Source organism: Rhinopithecus bieti, unplaced genomic scaffold, assembly GCF_001698545.2.
Source record: "Rhinopithecus bieti isolate Rb0 unplaced genomic scaffold, ASM169854v2 scaffold_39006, whole genome shotgun sequence".
NCBI lineage: Eukaryota > Metazoa > Chordata > Mammalia > Primates > Cercopithecidae > Rhinopithecus > Rhinopithecus bieti.
In genome coordinates, this window is record NW_016816568.1 from 388,482 (window position 1) to 400,418 (window position 11,937).

The 11,937-nt window shown below is 38.7% G+C and overlaps 1 long non-coding RNA gene across 7 annotated transcripts in view; it reads left to right on the forward strand.

Moving 5' to 3' along the window:
* LOC108517187 (uncharacterized) overlaps positions 1 to 11,937 on the forward strand; it is a 170,506-nt gene that overhangs the window by 35,437 nt on the left and 123,132 nt on the right. The window contains exon 4 of one of the 7 annotated variants that reach the window (XR_001882028.1): positions 10,936 to 11,098. The exons of 5 other annotated variants lie outside the window; for them this stretch is intronic. This is a non-coding gene — a long non-coding RNA (uncharacterized LOC108517187). Of the gene's footprint in view, positions 1 to 532; positions 589 to 10,935; positions 11,099 to 11,937 lie in introns of those variants that run through there. One more of the 7 variants, XR_001882029.1, reaches the window with a different exon arrangement.

Consider the following 11,937-nt stretch of genomic DNA (forward strand, 5'->3'; position numbering starts at 1 on the left):
AAAATATATACACCTACTATGTACTCACAAAAAATTTAAAAAAAGAAATAAAGAACGTGTGAAATTTATGTTCTAAGTATTCCTTCTCATTAATGTAAAAGCATATGTCACCCATTATTTTTCATCTTCTGATTCCTCAAAGTCCAAGGACATCGCTGGCAGTATTTTTAAGAAATAAATAATAATAATAAATGTTTGGCTGAATTCTAAACTTATAGAACCAGAATTTCTGCTTTTGAGGCCTAGAAAGTTGCTTTTTTATCAGACTCCCAATGTGATCTTTTGTAATTAAAATTGAGAACTATAGCTGACTTTCTCTTTCTTAACATTGCCCCTTATCGTAAGATAGACACTGAGAACTTCAAAAGCAAAAACAGAAAAGATCACATCTGCCATGAAATTTCCAAATACAATCTTTCTTAAGTATGTGTTGATGCATAAACTGATTTGTTTTGACTGATTTTATCTGTGAGGCCAATCCACAAAACAGTCATGTCAATCAAAAAGTCATTTCCTTTTGTTTGCATTTTAGCTTTCATCAGCCTGGGGCTTGTCACAGACAAAGGTTACCTGATTACATTACCATGGCAGGCAGGTGGGTGACTTTTGTAGGAGCCACACCGGAAACATCCATCAAAGAAGAACTTTTCAGTGGGCAGCTCAGTACTTAATTAAAGTGTCAATGGCTTTCACAGAAAAGTTTATCTGAACTCCTCTTAATTATCTCAGTCATAAACATCACACCTTCTCTCAAAAAATGGTCTTTCTTAATTTTTAAGTAGGCAAAGGTAATCAGGTCTAAGAGGACCAAGTGCATTTTTTGAGGGATGGGAAGGGAGAGATACAGAAGCTTTGTTCCCTGGCATTTGAAAGGAGGCACAGGTAGGCTGGAGAGCACTGGGGTTTCCAGTGCAGCTGCCAGCACCATGCAGGTACAGATTCAACTCTCTTGCTTACCATGCCACCTGGGGCATTCAATGTAGCCAAGCCACAATTTCCTTATTCTGAAAGTGAGGAAGTAATAATAACTAACATTTATTGAGTGCCTGTCATGTGCCAGGTCCCCTCTCACTGAGTCCTCCCAATACCTCTGCAATGGAGAGGATAGTATGCCCATTTAACAGATGACGAAATTGGGGGACAGGGAACCACTTCAGAGAGAGTTTGACAGTACTAACCATGATAATATTTGGAGTGCTTAACACAGACCTTAATACTTATAAATGCTGAAGACTAGTATTATGAATGCATTAAATTAGCCGTAGTTTTCCTTTTTAAGCCCTTTCCAAAAATCATTTCAAAATTCACAACCTCTTTGGTGTAGGCCCTTGGGCCAGCTAATTCATTAAGATACATTGTCTGGGCACAGCGGCTCATGCCTGTAATCCCAGCAGTTTGGGAGGCTATGGCAGGTAGATCATTTGAAGCCAGGAGTTCAAGACCAGTCTGGGCAGCATGATGAAACCCATCTCTACTACAAATGCAAAAATTAGCCAGACACAGTGGCACATGCCTGTAATCCCAGCTACTCGGGAGGCTGAGGCATGAGAATTGCTTGAACCCAGGAGGCTGAGGTTACAGTGAGCCAAGATCTTGCCATTGCCCTCCAGCCTGGACAACAGAGCGAGACTCTATCTCGAAAATAATAATAATAATAATAATAATTCATTGTCCAAATGCAGACTGGGCTCACTCTTCATACTTCAAAGAAAGAATGCATAGAGCTTCTAAAGTTAGTTCCAGGAGATAGAACCTATTATCTCCACAGTATATGACTCTCATTACCCTGGGCAGGACCAGAAAGCACCGCTACCAAGAAGAAGTTTTTTCTGGAAACGTTACTAATCAGTCATTTTGATTACTTCCAAGGGACACATAGTGGGTGCTTTGGTTGGTTCTGAGGAGCTTTGGGTAACTGATCCAAATGTGAGTTCCTTTGGTTGGTTGCCCCCAGAGAGGTAGAGCAAGAAGCAGTGTGGCATAGGAAAAGAGCCCAAGCTCTGTCGGGTGCTTGGGAGAGGAAACAGAGCTGGAGCTGAATCCTGATCTCTTTCCCTCCACTTAGGAGTTGAATGATCTTGGGAAAGCTACTTCAAGTGTTGAAGCTAGAAGTACCTCATAGGGTTATTTTGAAAAAGAAAACAAGAGGACCTATAGAAAGGTTCCAGCACACTGTCTGCCACACAACAGTTGCTCAGTAAATAAAAATGAATTATGATGATTAGTTTTATTATTAAGACCAGCTACCAATGATAACATTGTAAACACCCTAGATAGGATAGTCTAATCCTATGACTCAGTGGCCAGCACGGAGAGAGGTTACAAAGGTATGAACTCTGGTCAGGCTACTATGTAAGTGAGTAGCATACAGAGCCAACTGGTTTGAGTGACCATAATCATTTATTTTTTCTTTCATTGAACCAATAAGTGTTGAGGCTTTTGGAAAGTACAAAGCAGGGGCTGTGTCTAAAGACACGCTATTCTAGTTTTCTTTGAAAGTTTGGGCCCACAGATGTAGTTTCTATTAGGGGAGAGTGTTTCTCTGGGCACCTACACAGAGAAAGAAATTCCTTCAGAGTGAGAAAAGGGTGGAAACTATGGTCCCAAAAATAATGGAACCTGTCCTCCTGAAATATCCTAAGGGTATTGGCAAGACCTCAACCAGCATGCCTGCCTGGTATTTCTAGAGGAGGCAGACTGTAGGAACAAAGGACCCTAATCTCAGCAATGGTGTTGCATCCCACGCCTGCCATAAAATAGTAAAATTGCCAGACCTATATGAGCCCTGTTGGCTTACGCAGTGGATTTCTCAGTGGTAACCAGTGTGAACTGAAAACCTAAGATGACTTTCTGATACCCCCAAGCTTTGTAGACTTAACTTTCCCCTACAATCAAGGACCCACTTAAAACAGTGAGGAGAGGAGGCTCCATGATAGCCTATGATTGGATTCCCTGCCAACTTGATGGGATGTGGAATGAACAAAAGATATATTATAATATTCTTTGCACACCGAAGTCTAGAGCAAGACTTATATTTGCAACATGTGTTAACCAGACAGTCATTGAAATTGCTTGTTGAAATCAGACATTTAAGATAAACCAAAAGCTGGACTATTTGGGATTCCCTCTACCTTCCTGAAAAGCCCCACTGGGTCTCATCTAATGGCAGGGAGTTTTGTGCTTCAACCATAAATCTAGGAAATGGAACTCAGTTTGTATCTCTAGCACAGTACTTCTCACACTTGAGCATGCATCAGAGTCACCTGGAGGCTTTGTTAAAGCACAGATTGCTGGGGTTTACTCCCAGCGTTTCTGGTCTAGTGAGTCCAGTGTTGCCAGAAAATTTGCACTTCTAATTAGTTTCCAGCTGATGTTGGTGCTGTTCGTACAGGAATTCCACTTTGATAATGACAGCTGTAGAAAACAATTTTGCAGAGACTTGGTATGAATTTTCATTCAATCTAATTTTTAGTGAAAATTCCTTACCCATGTGGCATGAATTTACACTCCTGTTTCAGAACTTTTGTCCCCTACACCCACCTTCCACATTCTCCTCTAAGCACAATTGTGCAAGCAGGTTTCAATCAATTTCTATTTTTAACACCCAATATTCACAACAGAGGTTGTGACATCTCTAGATAAAATTTGGCACTTTTGTTTCACTTTTAATGCTAAATGTTTTTTATTTGTGTTTTCTATTTTACTGTTAAAGAGAACACTGAACTTGTCTCTCTAGTAGCTATAAGTATTATAAGTGAACTTGAGAGTTCTGTGTTACTGATCAGGTTAAGAAAGCAGAGATTGGAATCTCTGAGATACATATTCCAATCATTTTATTTTCTTCAAATACAACCTACCCAAGTGTCTTATCTGAGTTGCTTTTAGAAAGCTATTCTGTGTGACAAATTGTATCCAATTTCTTTCTTGTGCCTTGTAGATATTCTTTCATGGACTGATAAACAGAGTAAAAAATCTGTTACAGAAATTAAATAGTACAGTGGTTAAAAGCATAGGTTTTTGCCAACAGAGATACCTCTGTTCAAATTTCAGCCCTGTCTCTTCATAAATTAAGGGTAACCTCAGACAAGTTAATTTTTCCTTTATGAATCTCAGTTTCTTCACCTGGATAACAGAGATAATGCCTTCCTTTAAGCTGTTGCAAGGGCTGATTTAGAAGACGTGAGTAATAGTAAGCATTATAAAAGAAGTATTATTGTTTCTTAAAGATTATCTTTTTTCTAAAAGTTTTAGCACTCTCTGCAACCTCTTAATTTTATTTTTTTTTTTTTTTTTTTTCTTTTTTTCTTTTTTTTTTTCTTTTTTTTGAGGCGGCGTTTTTCTAGCTCTCCTTTTTTTCTCGACTGGACGTGCAGTGGCCGGCATCTCCAGCTCACTGCCAAGCTCCGCTGCCCGGGCTTTACGATCTTCTCCTCGTCCTCAGCCTCCCGAGAGCGATACGCACGCCGGCCCAAGCGGTGGCGTCCACAGCCGTAAATCCCAGCCTTCTTTGTGTGTTTATATGGGGCGCCGGAGACCGGGCGGCATCACGCGAGGTCGGAGATGGAGACCATCGTGGCCTTTTTTATTTTAACACAGGTTGTTAATATTATCTCTTTCGGCTCTCTACTAAACAATACAAAAAAAACCCAAAAAAAAAACAATATAAAAACCAAAACCAAACCTTCTGAACTTGGCTTTACTAGTGTATTATATATATAATTTACATACATTCAATATTAGGAGAAAGTGCTGTTATCAAAACACAGGATTTTCACTTTTTACAATAAAGTAGGTGTGTTTGCTTAGTGTTTACTCTTATTTCAGTGGTGTTTGTTTGAACCAGCATTAGCTAACAGAATTCACACAGTTCAAATAAATACCAGTGGGCTGGAAAGGACTTTTCTCCAGTCAAGTAGGTCATGCTGGAATGCTAGATTAACATCAATACACAAAAACCAATTTGGATAACATCTCTTGCAACTAACACAAAATACTCATGGTATAAAAGTATTTGCCACTTAGATGAGGCAAACATGGAGATTATGCATGTATACACACACACATACACACACATACAAATACCATATATATTCACTATATTATAGTGAAATTATTTGTAACAATTTTTATCTGCTTTTATCTTTTAAATGCAGTTCATAATGTTATACATACCCTCAGATCTTAGTTTCATATTCACATGAACCCAAATGAATTTGTTCAGATGGGGTATTGAAAACAAAAGAAAGTGATTCTGGTTAACTTAACATAAAACCAGGTATGTGTATGTGTTTGGAGGAGCAAAAAACAAAAGAGAAGTTGATTGGCAGGTTATGGGGAAGTCACCAAATTAAAGAAGGTAGATGACCAGAACAGGAGGGAACAAGAAGCGGAATTGCTCAGGCATCCTGACCAGCAGTTGGACCATTCCTAGAGCTCCAATTGCTTTTCTATCTGTGAATCATTCTGCTAAAGAAGGAAGAGTCCAGCCATCTGGTCTAGAGGAGGTCAAGTGCTCACCTTCTGTTAAGGAGGTGAACTTTGGTTGACAGCTCAAAGTAAGCCACTGCATATAATGTCGGGTAGTAGGGGAAAGAGAGCAGGAGGGGAAAATGACTTCTCAAAATCCCAAAGAGAAAAAGCCTGCTGTTACCACACATAGAGAGAATGTATGCTAAAAAAAAAAACAAAAAAAAAACCAGTGTAACCTGCTGGTACAAATAGCATATATATGTATTTGAACTAGTTCATTTCACTTGGGAAAAAAGATGCCTTTGTCTTAGAATAAGAGCAAAGAACATCTTTAAAATACAACCCTAGTCCTCATATTATCCAAATTCACAGGCTACCATGCTATTCACATTGAGTTAGCTAAAAGTTAATATTTAATGCAAATATTCAAGATGGCAAGATAAAACTCATTAAATGGAATAATATTCATTCAAAAGGTTAATTTATTCATACTCAATGCAATGGCTATTTTGGTGTCTACTTTTAATAGCTGCAGCAGCAATAAAAACTTTGGCAATACTGTTATTTTATTAAAGGCTATAGCTAGTAAATATTTAATACAGCCCCAAACATTTTAATATTCTCTCCATTAATATTTTACCTAATAGTTTTTTCTCATATAATCAATTTAATATTGTAATCCTTAATATTTTAATTGATCTTCAATTTGGAGAAACAGAATAGGAATTTAAGCTTAAATATGAAATTATCTCTACAAGCAAAAGAAAAGTTAAAATATGTAACCCCTCAGGATATGGAAAATTACTCTATTCTAAAATGTATGCCATAAATTTTATATTAAATGAACACTGAATCACAGATGTTTCTTCTTTCAAATTTTTAATATTCAACAATTATGTTTCTCCTTAATATCCTTTGGCATTAAACTTAATTGACCTTGGTTCTGTCAATTAGAAGTACTTGTATTATTTATGGGTTTTATATGAATTGTCTTTATCAGGTCTTTAGAGCTTTGGGCCACTTGCTTATTCATCATCTTCTTTATCAAATCTCCAGTTTAAAATATTGGTATTTTTGAAATAATTTGTAATGTAATAAAACATCTATTTTTGGGGAATATTAATAATGGGGGAGGCTATGCATGTAGGGGGGCAGGGGACATATGAGACATCTTTGCACCTTTCTCAATTTTGCTGTGTTTGTACTTATATGTATGTATCTACATGTATTGTAAAGACCATTGACACTATGAAGAAACTGCATCAACTAGTGGGCAAAATAACCAGCTGGCATCATGACAGGATCAAATTCACACATATCAATATTAACCTTAAATGTAAACAGGCTAAAGCCCCAGTTAAAAGACACAGACTGGCAAATTTGATAGAGTGAAGACCCATCGGTATGCTGTATTCAGGAGACCCATCTCATGTGCAAAGACACACATAAGCTCAAAATAAAGGGATGGAGGAAGATTTACCAAGCAAAAGGAAAGCAAAGAAAAGCAGCGATTCCAATCTTACTCTCTGATAAAAAAGACTTTAAACCAACAAAGATCAAAACAAGACAAATAAGGGCATTACATAATGGTAAAGGGATCAATGCAACAAGAAGAGCTAACTATCCTAAATATGTATGCACCCAATACAGGAGTGCCATTTATGGCCACAGAGCTGGATCAACTCTCCCAGGAAAAGAGGAGAAAAAAGTAGATGAAGAAAAGTTGAGGACTCAGAAGCAATCTCCCTGATGTAATTTAACAACTAGAAGCTTAACAGAAGAAGAAGGGTCATAGACAAATGGGCAAAATATGCTGAGTCATGTTACATAAAAACCCAGAGAGGTGTGGGATCTTAGCAACTCAGAGAAGAAAGGAAAGAGTAGTCAACTAAGGAGACCAGAAAGAAATAATCATCAACCAAAAAGAAAGAAAGAAAAGAAAACTCCGCAGAGTTTGAGCAAGCTGAACACATTGGCTTTGGCAAGTGCCCTTGATGACACTGATAGTAGCTACTGTGGTGAAATGGTAATGATAAAAGTCAAAAATCTGGTTGAAATAAGTGGAGAAAAATAGCAAATACACTCTTCAAAGGAGTTTTCAGTGAAGGAAGCAGAGAAATAAGGTGATAGCTAATAGAGATTTTCTTCAAAATCAGTAATATTCAATGAGCTTGAATATACTTCAGAAACAAAAAGACTCCTAGAAATGTCCTACTGATACCACTCTAGCTCTGTATCAGCTATCCAATGCTGCATAACAAATTACTCTAAAACTAACTTGTATAAAACAAGCATTTATTAAATTGCTGCATAACAAATTACTCTAAAACTAACTTGTATAAAACAAGCATTTATTATGCTATTAGATTTTCAGAAATTTAGATGGGCACAGTGAGGAGAATGTGTCTACACTCTACAGCAGGTATTGACAAACTTGTACAGGCCCAGATAGCAAGTATTCTTAGGCTTTGCAGGGCCAATGGTCACTGTCAAATTACTCAAATAGTCGATTACAGCCCACTGCCATAGACCATGCATACAAGAAAAGAGCATGGCTGTGTTCCAATAAAACTTTATTTACAAAAATAGGCAGTGAACTGGATTTGGCCCGCAGGCTGCAGTTTGCAAACTCCAGTTGGAGTTGCTGGAATGTCTGAGGCCTCATCTGGAAGACTTGAACACTGGGGAGACATGACAGCCAGAGGCTAGAATTCTGCAGCTCCTCAGGCATCTCTTTCTATTTCAATGGGATCTCTCCACATGATCACTCATGCGTAGCAGCTTGAAGTTAGTCACACTTTTAAAATGGCAGCTGAGGTCTTGAAAGTGAATTACCCAAGAGGAAATGACAAAATCTTCATGGCCTTTTGTAACCTACGTTTTGAAATCATTTGGCGTCACATGTACCATATTCTATTTGCTGAAATCATCACAAATGTCCACCCAGGTGCAAGGGGAGGGTCAGGAAGAAAAGTTTGCCTCTTTCTTAGGTGGAATGTTAAACAATTTATGGACATGTACTAAAGCCACCATACTCTCTAAGAAATGAGCAAAAAGTTAGGAGACGATTTGTTGTACTAAGGGATTTTTAAGTTTTATAAGAATTTGAGTGATTCCAAAAGTTTGGTTGAAAAAAGAAAATAGTAGTCACACTATAATTTTTTAAAGTGTCTTGGGATGGAGTTGAAGAGAGAAAATGACTCCTTATACAACTCAATTATGACTGTGCTTAATTGCATTCAGACTGTCTTACTAAAAAGAGGAAACATTTGATATTTTGTGTTTTTCGTTTGTCTGATGAACATAAAAATGATTATCTGATTCTTAGAATACTGTATAAATAAATGTCTTTGAGCATCTAGGTATGCTGAAGAATGGCCCCCAAAAATGTTCATATCCTGGAACCTGTGGATATGTGTTATATTAGTTTGGGTTCTCCAGAAAACAAGAACCAAGAGGAGATACAATCCCCACCTCACATACACCACATGTAGAAAGAGATTTTTTAGAAGGAATTGGTTTATATGGTTATGGAGCCATGAAGCCCTGCAATCTATATTTGGCAAGCTAGAAAGCTAGGAATGCTGATGGTATTGTTCCAGTCCAAATGCAAAGGCCTGAGAGAGGAGATTCAGTGGTGTAAGTTCCGATCTGAGTCTGAAGGTAGGAGAAGACCAATGTCCCAGCTTGAAGACAGTCAGGCAAAGAGAGTGAATTCTCCCTTACTACACCTTTTATTCTATTCAGACTCTCAAGGGATTGGTTGAGACCCACTCACGCTGGAGAGGGCAATCTGCTTTACTTGGTCTACCAATTCATATGTCATTCTCATCTTGAAAAACCTTCACAGACATACCCAGAGTAATGTTTAACCAGAGATCTTGGCAATCCATGGCCCAGTCAAGTTGACACAAAAACTAACCTTGTATGGCAAAAGAGACTTTGAAGTTGTGCTTAAGTTAAGGATCTTGAGATTGGTGTGTTAGCCTGAATTAGCCAGGTGGGCCCTAAATGTAATCACAAGTGTCCTTAAAAGAGGGAGACAGAAGAAGATTTCACTGCAGAAGAAAAAGGAGGGATGTGACTATGAAAGCAAGAGGTTAGAGTAATGTAAGAATAGGGTCATAAGCCAAGGATTGTGGGTGGCCCCAGAAGCTGGAAAAGCCAAGGAAAGGATTCACCCATCAGAGTCTCCAGACCTGCCTATACATTAATTTTAGCCTAGTGTAACTGATTTCAGACTTCTGGCCTCTGGAAATGTAAGAAAATAAGTCTGGGTTTGTTATGCCAAGTTGGATGTAATTTGCTACAGCAGCCACAGGAAACTGATGCAGCCTCCTACTGGGAGGTTCATGGGACACATGAAGGTCATGCAGTTGTTTGCACATGACGGAAGTTGCATTGACTTAAGAGTTTGCCACAATTTTATGATGGTTAAAATGAAACCATCAATAGAGAGCTTGCATGTAATAATTGCTAATAAATATTAGTTAAGGTATATATTAAACAATAAAAGAGTGGTGAAAACAGAAGATTTAACAAGAAGGAAAAGGCATAAAGAAGTAGGGCTGAAATAGAAAAGTCCCAAGGGAGCAAAGGAATCTCTTCAGGGAGACTAAGGGATGTATCTCAAGGTCCACTGAAGGCGGGAAGGAGAAAATGTCTTCTCTCAGCACTTGAGTCAAGCCCCCATTACCAGAAGGCAGGATAAGGTTTGGCATTCATTCATTCAACCTTGAAGGCCCACCATAGGCCAAGCATGTGCTACTCCTGGATACACGTGAGCGAGCAATGGGCTCCTCCAGCCTCCAGTGCACAGTGAAGTAGAGTTGGCCCCAGCAAGTACACATGGAGGACCGAGTCCTCTAAGCCACCCTTACTAATCGAAAATTATTTCAATTTCTTTTTAAATAAGCGTATGTTAGATGTCAAACTCCTAACTTCAATGCTTTAAAGATATTTTTACTTGGGAAGCTAATAAAACCTAAAACCAAAGGAGAAAATATTCAGCTTCATACTACTTAGTATTCACTTTACTGAATTTTTGTTTACATCACATCTACACCAACTGCCTTCTGGAAGCAGTATAGCAGAATGCTCAAGAGCCTGGTGTTTAGAGCAGAAATACCTGGATTTGAATCCTAGATTTGCCATAAATTGTATTTGTGACTTTGGGCAAAAATTACTAAAGCTCTGTATGCCTCAACTCTCTCATCTGCAAAACAGAGATGATAATAGTATTTGCCCCATCAAGTTTTCATGAAAATTGGATGAGTTAATAATTGTTAAGCACTAACACTGTCAGCCCATAGTAAGGGCTATATAAGTGTTTGTTGAGTAAAAGTATTAAAAACTTCTTTAAGACCTGGGAGTTCTTAAGAAAGCACATTCATACTCTGTAAATTGCATAACTTTTTCAGGTGACAACATTTTCCTGCATGATATTTTCCTTGCTCACTTTCCAAGGGTCCCCATGACGAATTTCCACTTACCAGTCAACAAAGGCAGCCAGAGCTCCATCTGTGAAAGCCCAGTGAACCCATATGTTGCAAATGAGTGTCAGTAATGACAACAGCAGTAAAGATTTCACAATCTGTGAGTGAGACGAAAGTTCACGAATGCAATCGGAAATGAGGTACTCCCTCCACTTCTAAATCACTTCAAACCCTTTCAGACTAAAGTAAGTGCTAGGGATGTGATTCACAACTATCACCTCAGGGTGGAGAAGTCAAAAACTTACTGGCTTTGCCAGTTTGTCAGAGAGAGCTGCATTCAAATTCTGACCCCAATCCTTGCTATCTACATAACAGACAAGTTAATTAAACTTTCTTAATCTGACAGGGAAAACCTTGCCACTTTGGCTGGGTTTAAGTATATAATTTAGCAAATCATACTTATCTTTGACTAAGTAGCAGATTGTAGGTTGGGTATTCAGAAATTAGAGCACCTACGGATCAGATACGCCCATTTATATTTTTAGTGGGGAAAGACATGCAGTGGGACCCCAAGCCTGTCTTTTGTGAGCCTTTATTGACTAAGCTTTCTGCCTTTTCCTTTCTAAAGCCTTTTAGAAATTAAGAACATCCAGGCACTTTATTTGGCAAGTCTGACACATATACAAGGGAGAGGACATAAATAGTTTCCATACTCCTCAGTGAAAGTGGATGTGTAACATATAAAAGAATGGGCCGGGCGCAGTGGTTCACGCCTGTAATCCCAGCACTTTGGGAAGCTGAAACGGGTGGATCACGAGGTCAGGAGTTGCAGACCAGCCTGGCCAGCATAGTGAAACCCTGTCTCTACTAAAAACACAAAAATTAGCCGGGCACGATGGCGGGTGCCTGTAATCCCAGCAATTAGGGTGGCTAAGGCAGGAGAATTGCTTGAACCTGGAAGGCAGAGGTTGCAGTGAGCCGGGACTGCGCCACTGCACTCCAGCCTGGATGACAGAGCAAGACTCCATCTCCG